We start from the raw sequence: 17,664 nt of genomic DNA on the forward strand, positions 1-17,664 counted from the left end.
CTTTCTTTGAGTAGATATCCTGGCAGTCATAATCCCCAAACAGAAGCTAGTTGAGCCAAGACTTCCTTTGAAACCACTTCTATTTCATGGAAACTAATTTTTAAAATGCTCAGTGGTTTAGAAACATGAAGAGTCAGTTTACAAATCATCATCCACTTCATGAAAAGAAAAAGAAAAAGAAATCATCAGGAACCCAGATTTAAAAACCATATAACAGAGCTAAACATGAAGTCATGTGACAAATTAGAGGGACATCGGAGTAATTTCAACACAGTCAAATCATCAGCCTTCAGTCCTCATAGTGATTATGCTCTCAGCTTACATACATCTCTGCATTACTGTGGCATCCTAATAACATCTGTTAAAAATCCTGACATGTTGGTAATGTGAGGAGAGAACATCCTTCAGTGTACCTATGCCAATAAGCAAATGTCTGTTCTAGTTACTGAGGTTTTTAGTCTTTCTGACTATATATAGCTCATACTTCTCTAATCTCTGTACTTCAGAGTCGAGTATATTTAAGAGCTCAATGAAAATAAGCAAGTTGTGATTATTAACTAGTTCATACGTTGGGTAAAAACCCATCTCTGTGATAAAATGCTCTGCGAATAAGCATGCGCTGAATGTGTGTTAAATATGGACTTGCTGTATTAAATGCATTTTAAATAGGAACCAATGATCTTGTTATTAGTATTAGTATTTTTAAAATTTTCTATTTCTAAGATTAAGATTATACCCCCCAGTTTTTATATATTCTGGCCCCAATTTAATACTTTTCCTAGAACATGCACTTTAATCCACAAATGGTTTTGCACGTAGTGTTCCCTCATCATTTAGTACTCTCACACATCCCTCAAATCTTTACTCAAATATCTCCTACTTTGTGAAACTTTTCTCTGAACCCCCAGGCAGAGGCAATGAGGTTCCTTCCTTCCTGTATATTCTCACAGTACAGGGTACAGCGGCCATGGAACTTATTTTTCAACCTCCTGTCTCAAAATGAGTTTCCCAAGCACAGGAGTGTCATGTCTCGCCTCTTTATGTCTCTATTGTTTTGCCCAGTTCTGGAGCATAACTGAGAAAAATTGTACTTTGTTAAATGAAGCAAACTGCCTTCTGGATCTTCTCTGCTCTTAACACCTTTCCCAGTACATATGCATATTATCATGCTTCAGTCACAGAGAACTAGTCACCGTTTAAAAATCTTTAATATATATATATATATTTATTATTACATTGGCTTTGTTCAATGAGTTGTATCAGTCTGCGTGGCCCGTCTCTTGGCTGAGACAGAAGAGTTTCCCAGATATACAACATAGTGACCTGTTCTCTTTTGTGCCTTAAGGGGCTCCTGAGACTTTCCTCAACTGCCAGAACTTCTGCCATCAGTGTCTTCATTTCCATTACTATCCATTCCTATTTTATTTTATTTTTAAATTTTTTTAATATTTTATTTATTTCTGAGAGAGAGAGAGAGAGAGAGAGACAGCATGAGCAGGGGACAGTTAGAGATAGAGGGAAATACAGAATCTGAAACAGGCTCCAGGCTCTGAGCTAGCTGCCAGCACAGAGCCCGACGTGGGGCTCAAACCCACAAACCATGAGATCATGACCTGAGCCAAGTCAGACGCTTAACCAACTGAGACACCCACGTGCTGCCATTTTATTTTTTTTTTTTAATATTTATTTATTATTGAGACAGAGAGAAACAGAACATAAGTGGGGGACGGGCAGAGAGAGAGAGAAAGACACAGAATTTGAAGCAGACTCCAGGCTCTGAGCTGTCAGCACAGAGCCGGACGTGGGGCTTGAACCCACAAACTGTGAGATCATGACCAGAGCTGAAGTCGGACACTTAACTGACTGAGCCACCCAGGCACCTCTGCCCATTCCTATTTCAACTTGAAAACACTTGCGTAAAAGATCTACCACTAATTTCTCTACATGTTAGCGTGCTGCTACTCTCCAATGTGCAAATGATCTGAGAATGAGAGAACAATCTGCTTGAGGTTCAACACGACCTCTACTCTTGGATATGTGATTTGGAGCCTACTAGTTAACTTCAGTTTCTTTCAAGTTCTAAAGTGAAAAATTGTAATAATTATGGTAACCACCCCAACATATTGCTATTTTATAAAATTCAATTGAATGTGAAACTATGATGATAGTCAACATTTACTGAATATATATAAGCATTTGCTTTCCATACATTACATACATATAACTTAGTTAATATGGATTTTCATCAAGTTTAATAAGGTTGTTAAGATATAAACCATCAATAAGCTCTCCAAAAGGAACTGGTATGTTTAACAAAAAAAAAAAAAAAAAAGAAAAAAATCTAAGAATATTTTAGCAAATAATCAAAAAGAGCTCATGAGATGGAACCTCCAAAGAGACCATATAATACTAATAGAGCTAAAACAAAGTGGCAGCTCAGTTAAGGGAAACATACCACTACCCAACACAAATCAGGAATCAAACTAGACCTCTGTGCTGGGGGCAAAGGTGGTAACACACAGCTATTACTGTCAAGGACCTTACAGTCCAATCAATGTGAGGATCAGAGATGCAGTCAAGTTTTCAGTTAATAGTGAAAGGAAGGGTACTTGCATTATGAAATGGCACAGAAAGAAAGAACTAAGCCAACTGGAGAGATTAGGAAAGGACTTACAGAAGAGATAGCATTTTGTGGTCTTTGGAAACGTAACATAATCATGTACTATATAGAAATATCACTTTGAGTATCTAGTATACTTGGAAAATATTGACATGCTTTATTCTAGTTAATGTGTATCCAAAAGACTTGTCTCCCCAAAAAATGGAATTTAAATTCTAAGCAAACTTAAGGTATTATTGTGTGACAAACACACATTAATTATAAGAACTTAAACAATAAGATAAAATACTGGTTTATAGTTAATTTATCTAAAAACGTATGTCCCAGAAAGCACTGAAAACTATAAAGATACAAATTTAGCTCATGTTGTGCATTTCTTCCTGAAATTCAACCTAATTGAGAATGCAAGGCAAACATACTTAGTTCCTCTTTTAATAAGATCTGTGCAATAGGAAATGAGGCCAGTGTCTTTGAAAATAAGTTAATTATGGAATTAAATGAAATTCCATCATCTTAAATAATTGAATTCTATCATTCTAATTTAATATTTAGTGAATAAGTTACATCTCTCACACCAATTCTATGGATATTTCTCTTTCTAATCACCATCCCCCTACTTTCTCCACATATCTTACTCCATCTGAGTAAAGAAAAATAATATTTTCTATCCCTCATCAGATGGAGTTTGAATGAAAGACAATTCCAGTTAGGACATGTTCCATAGCACTGAAATAGAGCACAGAAGTAGGGACCTCTTACTCTGATAACTTGAAAATAGAGAACAGACCCCAGAAGCTATGCATCAAAGATTAAAATCCAACAGCAATTAAAAAATCAAATAGTCAAACTAAATAATGAGGTGACCATTGGAAGTCAGTAATAAAACCAATTGGTTTGAGAAACCAGAAAAACCAAGCATAAAATGTCATGGAGCAGCAAAAAGGAAGTGATCTAGAAACATTTCTGAAATGAAGTAAGGATGACTCTGGTAAGACAAACACAAGACAGGGTGGGCTTTGAGCCAGAAACAGGTTCAGAACCTGAAAAAGAAAGAATAGTCATCCATTTATACAAGAAGGTATGAACAGTACATACCAGAAATGAAGCCATACAATTTTAATTTTAGCTTCCATATACTAGCTACGGGTCTGTCACAGGGTCCCTAGATACAAATCTCTTCTAATAGCAAAGGCAAACCTATCTGAAGAGAAACACTTGGAAAATCAAGTTTTCTCTCTCCCCCAATAATAGTTTGTTGATAAGGAGGAGAAAATGAGGCTTTTGAGAAACTTAATATTTAAAGATGGTCTAAATCAGATGAGGTGATAATAGAATTGTACTGCTTTTCCTCTTTAACTCATTTGTAATGGTCTTGAATGTAAGTACAAAGTTTTCTACTATGCATCCAGAATCAATATTTTTAAATCCATTTTAAGAAATACTGAGTTAAATGAATCCGTTTTTGCTTGTGTTTACAAATGGATAGAGCTTTAATTTTAAGACATTAGATCTAGAGAAAGTATTTCCAACAGAATCTTAGTTCAGAGTAGTTTAGTCAAATAGCCTTGCGTCCTAAATCCTTGGTTCTATAGGGATCTTTCTCCCTGGGATCTGGAATTCTTTGGACTAAGTAATAATGCTGGCCCAGAATCTATAGCCCTACATCTGATTTTTCTGTCCTTAATCACCTAGCCCTTGAGGCACCTGGGTGGCTCAGTTGGTTAAGTGTCTGACTTTGGCTCAGGTCTTGATCTCACAATTCATGGATTCAAGCCCTGTGTCATGCTCTGAGCTAACAGTTCAGAGTCTGAAGCCTGCTTCAGATTCTGTGTGTGTGTGTGTGTCTCTCTCGCTCTCTCTCGGTGTTCCCTCCCCTGTTCATGATCTGTCTCTCTCTGTCTCTCAAAAGTACACATTAAAAGAAAAAAAAGTCACCCCGTTCTGCTTCTAAAAAGAGGTTTTTAAAAAGATACCTGTAGTTAGTATAACCTCTTCCATGTACTTTTTCTGAATTTTCCCGAATACTCCCTTTACCCCAGCAGGTTTCTGGGTAACAAAGAAAAGCGAGAATGAAAAGGTAGGTGCATAATTCTAGATAACTAGTTCTAATGAAAAGGGTGAATAACTGGGTATTGTGTATATGTGATGAGTCATTAAATTCTACTCCTGAATCCCACAATACCCTGTATGTTAACTAACTTGAATTTAAATAAAAAATTGAAAAAAAAAAAGAAAAAGAAGAGTGTGATTAGAAGTTACTTATATTCAGGAAGCATATCATGTGTATTTAGAAATGTGAGCTCTGAACCCATCAGGTGTAAATCCCACCTCTACCACTTCCTATCTGGGTGACCTCTCATAAGTCATGTAAGCACTTCCTGTCAAAGGTAGTTCTTTTTAAGCTTATGGCAAATAATGATACTCATCTCTTAGCATTACTGTAAAGATTAAACAAGAGTGCTGGCTCTCAGGAAGTACCAAATAAACGTTGGTGGTTATTATTGTTAGTATTAGATCCCATATCTGGGTAACATGGAAGTGAATGGGCTAGTGTTTGTTCCCATTTCCTTTACCTTAGCCTAAATATCACCCTTACTCATAGGAATGGAGGCTCATGAAGTTGCTTAGATCAGATCATCATAAATAATAAGTAATTAAATAGGAATCTTTTCCTCCGTGAGACAAAGTTAAATAAATCATAATTATTCAATAACATTATGCCAAAGGAGCCAAGAATAAAACAATTAAGGGAAACACTTTATTGGGAGTTTTATTGCTTAACGAACTCAGAATCTTTGAAAAGTGTTTTAAAACTTAATAAATGAAGAACTAGCTGCTCTATCCTTTATAATTTTTAATGAAGCAATTAAGTATTCTAATATAGTACTATTTGAACTTTAATGCTTCTCCTTTTCAGCAATTTTTTAGTTCATTTCATCTCTTTTATACAATAATGAAATCTTTTTCCAATAATTTAATGCACTTTTGTTTCATGCTAGATCTTACACATGAGCGAAAAATTTACACAAATGACAGTGCCCCACTGCTGCTCAGTGACGACTGGATGAAACTCAAGTGTTGTGGGGCAGACGGGGAAGAGGTAACTGTGCTCACATCCACAGACCTTTCATTTGTCAGCTCTGCACCACATTAAACCCCACCTTCACATTCAACTTCATATTACCATACCCACATTCATAATTAGATTCCTGGTCAAAGTATACATTTTAATGAGATGTGTCTGGTGCTGCTTCAGTTTGGCAGGTCAGTGAATTCTAGTAACTTGGCAGACAAGGGAGTGGAGAGTTTATTTCAGGTAATGAGCAGATCAGTATAAATGCTGACACAAAGACTCAATGTGAACTGGAAGAAACAGCATTCTTTTTTATTCTAAGAAATCTAGAAGTACAGGCTAAGCGTGTGCGATTCCTATTCGGGGAAATACTTCATGGTGATCATCCTATGTGAGATCATTTTAAGCCTGGACTTTGATTTATAGGTTGCCACCAGCATCCAAGGAGGCTGAAAGATGTGAATCTTGGATGTAAAAAAAGTTACTTTTGTCCATTTATGGTTTTAATTGTGGACTTTAAAGTCCCCTTCTAATCTTGGCCTGTGGATAGTAAGATACTTCTTTATTCAAAAAACGTGTGTTCACATACTTAATGTTAGGGTGAGATCTGTCAGCCACTCTTCAAGCACCCTGGCAACAAAAATAATATGACAGAAGGTAAATCTCTCAAATCGTGTTTAAACTATGCTTCCATAAAACTTTTTTTTACACCATTTGTATAGTACCAATCATATTGAAATGCCATTGTTTTAAAAATTAACCTCTTCTTTGCAAGACCTTAAGTTACTTGAGGACACGGGTTATCTTTTATACACTCTTTTTCCTGCACTGTGATTTTTTTCGGGACCTGATATGCAAAAGATGCTCAGGAAATATTTATGGAAGTGAAATCGACAACAAATGTAGTTACTGTAGACACATTGTCAAATAAGCGGTTGTCTGACTTAGTAAATCAGAGACGGGAAGACTGGAAAAGGACTTTGGGGATCATTTGAATAAGCTCCTTATTTCACAGATCAAGAACCAGAAACCCAAAAATATGACCATTGTTGAAACCAGCTTCAGACAACAGAAATCCAGGTCTCAATTCCAGATCCCAATTACACCTGTTCACGGAGGAACAAATGGCTCCAGGGGGTCGCTCTTCCCAAGAGTATCTTAACTCTAATTTGCAAAGGGAAACACTGCAGGATACTTCTAAATTAAATCAGGCCTGCCAGCCAGAAGTCCAATTTTGCAGAAGGCTGTGTGGCATGAAGATTCTGCATGAAAAAAAGGCAACTTGCTTGCCTCTGCTAAGTATCTATTCACCTCTACCACACAAAGTGGTAGAAACATTGAAAGTGCTAGTGTGTGTGCTTGTGTGTTTTAGAGAAAGAATAGCAAGAAAGAGCAAGCTTTGAATAAAGAAATTACCAAAGAAATTATATTATTTATATGAAAATATAAAAAATATAATAGCATTTAAACATAAGTATTGACTTACTAAAAAAAAAGTAGAAAGGAAAACATTATCTTTACTAATGACCAACTAATTTTTATGATGAAAACCTATTGCTGTTCCAGCTAAAATCGGCACCTGTCCCATCTCAACATAGTCCATTCTTTCTATCAATAAATACTAATGGCTAAGCATCAGGCCTCTGAACCAAAATAAATCTATTGACTAATTTCTGTATGCCTCAGTTCTCCTATTTTCAAAATGAATACAATAGAAGAACTTACCTCATAGGATTATTGTGATGATTAAATAAACTGGCATATCTAAAACACCTTAAAGCAGTTACATGGTTCATAGTATGTGCTCAATAAATGTTAAATATATATTTATTAAATATTTTATCAATACATGTGTATAAAATACATTTTTTAAAAATTTTGAATTCCCAATCATTGAGTTATGAATCCCTAAATATGCTTCAATACTTCAGGTTAGAAGTAACCTGAAACTGGAAAGAAAATTTAGAGTTTAAAATAAACTAGCAAATCGCTGGTAAGTCCTTCAGTCCTTCTTTCCTTGATTTGACTTCAAACAGAGCAAACTAAGCTCAAACCTTGTTTCTGCTTCAGAAAACAATAAATTAAAAGGCTTATAATTCTAGAATGTTTCATCTTTGAGTAAATCACTATTTGCAATATCCAGAGCTAATAATCGATGAAATGAGTAAAATCTGACCAGAACTTATATTCCTACCTACACCTGTCCACCCCCATTTGAAATGAAAATATTTACAATTTCATGAGCAAAAGTTGTGTAATAAGAACTAATTCTGAAGCAAGAAAGAGAAATGATCATTTACATATATGTTTTATTCACCCAGTGCAGTTGTTTAGGCAACAGGATATAAACTGACTATGTGGCAGATAGGACTATTATCAGATGAAAATTTACTTTGATTTGCTCAATATGTCTGGCAGTCACACTAGAGATGTGTTTTATATTTTAAAACTTTTGTATATATGAACTTTGATCAATATATGAAAGATAATCTAAACAAGCCTTTCTCTTATCTACTTGAACATATTTTCATTTTTGTTTATAGAATCACAAAGCTTAGAAGGACCTTACAAATTTCCTAATCTCACCCCCTTCTTGATGGATAATCCTTTCTTCTTCAGCACACCTGATATTTCCAATTTTTCCCAAGTAGCTTTTGGTATGGAGGCTAACTGTTCTTTGAGAGGAATGTTTTGTTGTCGAAAACTATTAAATAAAAATATTACTGATAAACAATCCTTTTCTTCCTGTTGAATTCAAATCTCTCTCTCTCTCTCTTTGTAATTTATTACCAAGGATAATGATTAGGATTTCTTATAGATTTATTTTTCCTTCAAATTCAATATATCCATAGTTCTAATAGTCCTTAGATTAACTGTTATCCATACCCCACCCTATGCTGACCCAACCCCCTCCCATTGGTGAAACTCTAGTCTGTCGTATCTCTTTTGAAGAATGATGCAATGTTACCAACATAGCATAGGACTATTACCCCCATCCTTTGGATATCATATCCATGTTTCAAAGTTTTGTTAGCATTTTTAGGCATCTCTTTCACAGTGTTTATTTGTCCTGGATGTGTTTACTCAGGGTAAAGACTTGCTTTACTAGATGCTTAGAGAATTGAATCACCTTGTTAGTGGCATTTCCTACTTATTTGAGAGATCTTAGTGTACTTACCTTAGGTCCCCAGGCATATTGAACAAAATTTATTTACCTTGATATGCCCGAGAATCCTTTCCAGTGTAAGTTCATGGAGACAAGTTTAAGGGATGCATAATTCACAGAGACATTTACTTCTCCCCCATGATAGAAGTTGATGGCCTAAATAGATGCATATCAGGAAAGGCAGAGATACCCAGAGCTGCCAAGTTTACCTCTCAGTCTCTCTGGTATAGTGCAGTAGAAAACAGTCTTGAGTAGGGTTTAGAGAAAAGGTTTGGGGATAGTCTTTCATCCACTTAAGTCCCAGCTCTCTCGTTTATACCTGCATGACTTTGAACATATTCCAAACCTGGTTTTCCCATGATTTAATTTTGGATAGTACTTACCTTGTAGATTGTTTTTAGGATGACACAGAGAGAAAGTACAGTGTAGTTGCTAAAAACATAAACTTTAACATCAGAAAAATTTGACTGAAATGTTGGCTTTACTATTAACCAGTTTGTTGACTTTGGCTAAGTTTTGATTTCTTCTTCTGTAAAATGAGGATAATCACAATCTCCCTTCACTGCATAGAAGTGAGAATTTAATAGCAATGCTGTCAGTTGGTAAGTTTTCAATCAATTATGTTGATTTTTATAAGGACTATGAAAGCATAGTACAATACCTGTATCAAAGAAAGTGATCAATAAATGGTTATTCTTATTGTTCAGTGCCCACCCCTATAATTTCCTATAATTTTAACTTTAGACAAATAATTCCTGACTCAGCATGAGAGAGAACACATTTGAAATGATGTTGTTGGAAAACTTTCGAGTATCAGATGATCCATTAGGGAAAGAAACCCTTATAAAAATAGTGCAAATAAGCTAAAATAGGAGGCTTGAATTCCTTATAGCATAATATGGAGACCATCCTGGAGTTACTTGCATTTCAATTTCATCTTCCCCATTAAAATATAGGCTCCTTGAGACCAGAGTCAGGACTTCCATAGACCCAGCAAAATTTCTTGCATATTAAAGGAACATGCAATTATAATTCTTTAAACTTGTATAAGTTTATATATCTGTATCTATCTGTAACTGTATAATTCTCTAAACAGTTTTTTCATCTGTATAATGGTGTTAATAATAATTGTTCTGTTATCTAAGAGTACTGTTGTATCCACAAGGGAAGTTACTATAGCAGTAATATCAATTACATAAAGACTTGTCAATTTTGAAGTGCTATATGCTGACAGATCATTACATCATTCCATGTTCAGACACCATGTGTGCGTGTGCATGAGAGAGACGGAGAGAGAGAATTAAGAATATACACAGCAGTTTGTTTTCTAGTGTGGCTTCTGGTGTCCCAGCATTTCTGTGTCCTTAAATTGGTAAAGTCAGTGACTTCAACTGTTAGGATTTAGCAGACAGAATCCTGTAGTTAATGTAACCAGTAGGGGTGATCTTAATGGGGAGAGAGTGCAATGGGCAGTAGTATCAAACGGCAGAGGTATTCCATCAGGCTCAGCAAATGGTGTGGCTGTAAAAACAGTTTCTGAAATACAGCCAACAAGACTCTAGCCCTATAAAATAAAGGCAGAAGCTAATGGGCTTTGTCTCAGTGGGGATTCTAGTTTGTTGTAAAAAGCTTCAACATAGCAAGCACATACGTGCAATGTGCCCTAGACATGGAATCCATCAAAAATCTATACAATCCAGAGGGACATGAGGACTTTCCTAGAGTCCAGAGGCAGGGTTCAGTCCTCTGACCAGGAAGATTGGATGAAATAGAAATGTAGTTTTCTGGAGTTCACTTCAGGATAAATACAGATGAAAATAGGAGGCTTGTAAATGCAGTTCTCACACCTCTGAATTTAATTGGAGGGATGATTTATATCAATGAAAAATGCAATAGAAGAGGAAGAACCAGTTAAGAGAACATGCTTTGCATATCTCAGATAAATCTGTTTTCTTGTTTACAAAATTAGGATGATAAGAAAATCTTGTCAAAAATAAATAGAAATGGATTATCAAAATATTCTTATACTACACAACAAAAAAAGTAAGGAGGAAGACTTGTGTTTCTGCCTAGCTTATAGGAAGCTGGGTGACAATGTCACTTTCACAAAATCATGCAAAACTAGAACTTTTTAGAGCACAGCAGGGAGCTGAGGTCAATAGACAATCAGGGATAGAAATTTCAAATGGTGGCAGCCCTTCTGAGGGGAGAAAGGGCACACAAATTGTTTGACCTTGGGTAGAGCACATAAGGAAGAGGAGGCCATCATTAAAATGGTTACAAAAGAAAAGAGTTGATATTTAAATAATATTTTTAAGCAAATCTATAGGCTACATGAGAATTTAGATTTCCTCAAAGCTCAAGACATAAGTGAAATTCTCATTCATTTGCTAGGCCTATGACATACTAAAACACAAACAATAGCAGACACTGGACTCAGCACGGAAAATAGTAAATGAATTTGAAGCTTAATCAATGGAAAATATTCTTACTGAAATACAGAAAAGAAAAAGAGTTTAGAGGCACCTGAGTGGCTCAGTAGGTTAAGGGTCCAACTCTTAATTTTGGCTCAGGTCATGATTTCATTGTTCATGAGATCGACCCCCCACATTGGGCTCTTTGCTGACAGAGTGGAGCCTGCTTGGAATTCTCTCTCTCCCTCTTTCTCTATCTCTCCCCCATTTGCATATGTTCTCTCTCTCTCTCTCTCTCTCTCTCTTTCTCTCTCTCTCTCAGTAAATAAATACACATTTTTTTAAAAAAGTTTTAAATAATCAGACCTTCCAAAAGATAGGGGACAGTGTCAAATGATCTAATATCTATGTAATTAGAATAACAGAAGAAAAAAAAGCAAGAGAGGACAAAAGAAATATTTGAAAAGTAAATGGCCTATTTCCCCCTAAATTAATGAAAGAAAACAACCAAGAAACTCAGAGACCTTCAGGATAAATATAAATAAAAATATAATTAAACACATCATAGACAAGCAGATGATAGCAGACTACCCATCAGACCCTATACAATCCAAAAAACAAAAAAAAAGAACATGGACTTTAAAATACAGAAAGAAAAGCTACCACCTCAGAATTCTATCATGCCCAGCAATAACATTTAAAAATAAAGGTGAATCAGGGGTGCCTAGGTGGCTCTCTCGGTTGGGTGTCCAACTTCTGCTCAGGTCATGATCTCTGGGTTTGTGGGTTCAAGCCCCGTATCAGGCTCTGTGCTGACAGCCCAGAGCCTGGAGCCCACTTTGGATTCTTTGCCTCTCTCTCTCTGCTCTGCTCATGCTCTGTCTCTCTGTGTCTCTCAAAAATAAATAAATGTTTAAAACATTTTTTTGAAAAAATAAAGATGAATTAAACACTTTCTTGGATAAAACCCTGTAAGAACTATTAAATGAAATTCTTCGAACAGAAGGAAAATACTACTTCATGGAACTGTAACTGTAAATTCACACACCCAACACAGCATCAGTCATGGTAAATGTAGTCAATATGAATTTTTAAATATTTTTAAAATCATTAAAAATAATCAACTGTGTAAAACAAAAATATAAAAAATTGGGTTTATAGCAGATAAAATTAAAATGTATGACAGTAAAATTATAAAGGATGAGATGGACAAAGTGGAAGGAATTGTGGGAAGATTATTACGTTATGAATGAAGTAGAAAAATATTTGGAGGAATTCTGTAGCAACATCATGCCATATATTGTAGACCTGTAGCAACAACATAAAAAATAAAAAAGACATATAAATAATCATCTAAAATAAGGCAAAATGAGAGCATATGGGGAACAGAGAACAGGATGAGACAAAAGAAAACAATTTTTAAGACTGTAGTCTTAAATATATCAATCATTGCATTAAATACAATGGTCAAAACAGACCAGTCGAAATTTAGAGATTGTCAGTGTCAGATGGCTTCGAGTGACTGAATGTAAAAGGATGTGGAGAAAAGATACACCATGCCATCAATAATCAAAATAAAGCTATAGTGAATTTTTTATGTCAGACAAAGTAAACTTCAAAACAAATATTTTTAATAGGGATTAAAAAATAAATTGCATAATGATAAAGACTTATAAAAAGCCCTAACATTCATAAGGCAAAAGCTGATAGAACTGAAAGCAGAAATAGAGAAATTTTGGAGACATTGACAATCCTTCCTCAGGAACTGGGAGAACAAGCAGACAAAAATCATTAAAATATAGCTTTGAACATTATCAGCCAATTTAGCTGAGGGTTATAGGATATTCCACCCCGTAATAATACTGGGTGGAATAATATGGTTTTAAATTTTTAAAAAATGTTTATTTATTTATTTTGAGACAGAAAGAGTGGAGGAAGGGCAGAGAGAGAATCCCAAGGAGGCTCCACAGTGTCAGTTCAGAGCCTGATGTGGGGCTTGATCCCATGAACCATGAGATTATGACCTGAGCCAAAATCAAAAGTCAGATGCTTAACGAATGAGCCACCTGTGCACCCCCACATTCTTTGTAAAATACACATGAAACCTCACCAATGCAGACAACTATATTATGCGCCATAAGACAAATCTTGACAAATTTATAGGCATTGAAATAATACAAAATATGTTTCCTTAATACGAAACAATCAATGAATAACCAAAACAATATGGAAAAAATCACCAAATGTTTGGATATTAAATGACATATATTCTAAATAAACAGTAGTCAAAACTTTTAAAGGGAAATAGAAAACATTCCACATTAAATAAAACACAAAAACAGACCATATAAAAATGTATAGGATATAACTAAAGCAGTAGTTAGAAGGAAAATATATTGCACTACATAACTACATTAGAAAAAAAGAAGTATCTATAATCAATAATCTAAGCATCCATATTAAGAACATTGAAAAAGATGAAATTAAACACAAATCAGAAGAAAGGAAGAAAACAATATGAAGTAGCAGTCATTAAAATAAAATGACCACCACACCTGAGTGGCTCAGTCCTTTGAGTGTCTGACTTCTGCTCAGCTCATGGTCTCACAGCTCAGCTTGAGCCCTGCGTAGAGCTCTGTGCTGACAGCTCAGAGCCTGGAGCCTGCTTCAGATTCTGTGTCTCCCTCTCTCCCTGCCCTTTCCTCACTCATGCTCTCTCTCTCTCTCTCTGTCTCTCTCTCTCTCAAAAAAATAAAATGAACATTAAAACTTTTTAGGATAAATAAATAAATGACAAAATGACCAAATGCTGATTGTTTGAATAGATAAATAAAATGTATAGAATTTTAGAATGACTAATTAAAAAAAAAAAAGACTGAAGAAAACACCAGAATTAAATAACTTTAATACTTTAATGAAATGGATATTTATATTAAAGATGAAAGCCGTGAGAGTATACTCAGGAAAATTTGCTAGAATGATTAGCCTTGTATGTGTTAAAGAACTTGAACTTGTAGTTAAAAACCTTCCCACACAGGCAACTCATTGAACAGATGACCCCACTTGGTGAATTCAGTGAAACATTTTAGGAGCAAATGACATTACAAATTCCACACCAACTTTTCTGGAAAATAGATGTGGATTGTTATTGACTGAATACCTGTGTCCCTGCAAAATTCATGTATCGAATGAAATCCAAACTCCCCAATGTGATGTTAATCAGAGGTGGAGTCTTTGGGAGGTGATTAGGTCATGAAGGTGGAGCTCCCATGAGTGGGAATATTGCCCCTTATCAAACACGTTCCAGAGAGATCTCTGACTCTCCCTGCCATATGAGGACACGTTAAGAAGACCACAATTTATGAACCAGAAATTAGGACCCACCAGAAAACAGTCTGCAGACGCCATGATCTTGGACTTTCCAGAACATGAGAACTACATGTTTGTTGGTTAAGCCAGCCAGTCTATGGTATTTGAATTACAGCAGTCCCAATGGACTAAGGCAAGTATGTAGTTCTTCCCGATCATTTTATAAGACCAACATAATAAATATGTTACCAAAACCTGAAATATATATTTTAAAGAGATAAAGGGCCTATATATCCCTCATTAACAAAGATACTTAAAAAGTTGCATCACTTCAAATCCAGCAATATAGAAAAGGATACTATGTCATGATCAAGTGGAATTTATGTTAGGAGGGCAAGGTTATAATCCACTAGGGAGTGAATGGTTGCAGGTGAGTAAAATTGGCGAAGAGGGTCGAGAGGTACAATCTTCTAGCTATAAAGTAAATAAGTTATGGCAGTGGAATGCACAGCTAATAGACTGTACTGCATATTTGTAAGTTGCCAAGAGAGTAAAACTTGAAAGTTCTCATCACAAGAAAAAAAATTATGATTGTGTATGGAGATCAATGGACACTATTGCATGATCATTTCATGGTGTACACAAACACCGAATCATTACATACTTGAAACTAATATAATATTATATGTCAATTATACCTCAACAAAAAAATTAGAAATACGTTTAACAAAATATATACAAGATTTATATGCTTTATAAAACAAAAAAAATGTTAAGAACAATAAAATAAGTAAAAGGGAAGTATACTCTGTTTACAGATCAAAAGATTTAATACTGTTAGGATGTCACATTTCTGCAAATTGATCTATAAATTCAATGAAATCCTAATAAAATCCCAGCAAGCTTTCTTGTATACATTGATAAGCTGATCCTAAATTTTTTTATATCAATGTAAGAGACCTAGAATAGCTGAAAGGATTTTGAAAAACTGAAAGTAAGCAAAGGAGAAAATGTTTTTTCAAACTTGGCTGAGAGAATGATTTCTCAGGACACAAAAAGCATGATCAATTTTAAAAATGGATGATTGGACTTAATCAAATTAAAAACACTCTGTGAAAGACTATGTTATGCAAATGAAAAGAGAAGTCACAGAGTGGAAAAAAATTGCAAAACACAACTCTTATAAAATTCTTGTGTCCAGGTATATGAGGACTCTCACAACTGAATATTGAGCAAAAAATTTGAACAGATACTTCACCAAAAATATATGAATGGGAAGTAAATACATGCAATATTTTCAACATCATTAGTCATTAGGAAAATACAAATTACAATACAGTGAGAGAGGTGCCTGGGTGGCTCAGTAGGATAAGTATTCGACTCTTGATTTCGGCTCAGGTCATGATCTCACGTTCAGGTCATGATCTCACACTTCATGAGTTCTATCCCCACGTGGGGATCTGTGCTGACAGCATGGAACCTGCTTGAGATTTGCTGTCTCTCTTTCTCTCTGCCTCTCTCTCAAAAATAAATAAACATTAAAAAAAATAAATTACAGTGAGATACCAGTACACATTTATTAGAATGGCTAAATTTTTGAAAACAGCAATGAATGTCAAAAACTAGAAAGGAAGCTGAGCAACTGGAAGCCTCATACATATCTGATAAGAATAAAAAATGGCAGAACCACTTTGGAAGCCAGTTTAGCTATTTCCTAATAAGTTAAACTTACCACATGATTTAGGAATCTCATATATTTGTCCAGGTAAACTGAAAACATAAATATCAAGTCAAGAGTCCTATGTTAATGTTTACAACAGTTTTATTCATAATTACCCCAGACTGGAAACTACCCAAATTTTCACCAACTGGTGAATGGATAAACAAATTGTGGACATCCATCCAATAGAACACTCTCATAAAAAAGAAGGAAAGTGCTGATACATTTAGTATCATGGATAAATCACAGAAACTTTATTCTAAGTGAAAGAAGCCAGACACCAAAGGCTACATAGTGTATAATTTCCTACGGCCTTCTGGAAAAGGCAAAATTATAGGGACAGAAATCAAATCCGTGGTTACCAGGACCCGGGGGTTGGAAAGGGGTTTGACTATAAAGAACCATGAGGGAAATTTAGTGTGAGGGGGGTATATATAGTCAAAGTCTATATCTTGATTTTAGTGGAGGTTATATAATGTTTACATTTGTCAAAACTCCTAATATTGTACATTTTAAAATGTTGGATTGTGTGGGTATAAATGACACCTCAATAAACTTGAAAAACATGTTAAGGAGTATCAGATTTTAATACAAGCAAGTCATGACATTTGCTGTCACAATGGTCTTTACCAAGCATCTCCTTTATATGTCTTTTAACACAGTTTTGAGGTTAAACAATATTCTGGGTCTTTTATCTACACCCTCCAATCCTTTTTCCAGTTGGGTTTGACTAAAGGTAAACACAACAGGAGATTATATTCAGGAAGCAGAGGGAAATCTTGTTTCTTTCATAAATTACACCTCTCATTTAGGTGTCTCTTGACTGGCTGTATGCCTGGATGAAAGGTCACACTTCTGCCAGGCAACTTTCTCTACCCATATCCCTCTGTCTCTATTTACCTTTAATCCTTCAAGATTAGGGTTACCTGGATTGAACCAATAATATGACTGTAATGTCCTTTCTGGTTCCTCTACACTCTGTCCCCATTAAATTCTCCTTAAATTACTCAATGTGCCATCTCTTTACTGTCAGAATCCTGACAGAAAGTGCAAGTCTCAACTCCTGACTCCATCACTTTTCAGCTGTGAGCACTTGGGCTATCCACTTCACATATTTGAGCTTCAGTGTTTTTCATCTGTTAAGTATGAATAATAATAACACCTCTTTGGCAAGGTTGTCCTGCAGATTAAATAATAATATACCAGCTGAAAAGTTTTCATGAATATGTTCTCCCTTTCTCATCTCAATCTCTCCCTTCTATCACTAGATGTATATTCTCTTTCAATTTCTTCATTTGCTCTGATTTCTGCTCTGTCTTTCAAGGTGGTTACCTTGAATTTCTCTGTGATGTATAAATGCAT

Source organism: Hyaena hyaena, unplaced genomic scaffold (assembly GCF_003009895.1).
Source record: "Hyaena hyaena isolate Hyena2069 unplaced genomic scaffold, ASM300989v1 scaffold_84, whole genome shotgun sequence".
Classification (NCBI taxonomy): Eukaryota; Metazoa; Chordata; class Mammalia; order Carnivora; family Hyaenidae; genus Hyaena; species Hyaena hyaena.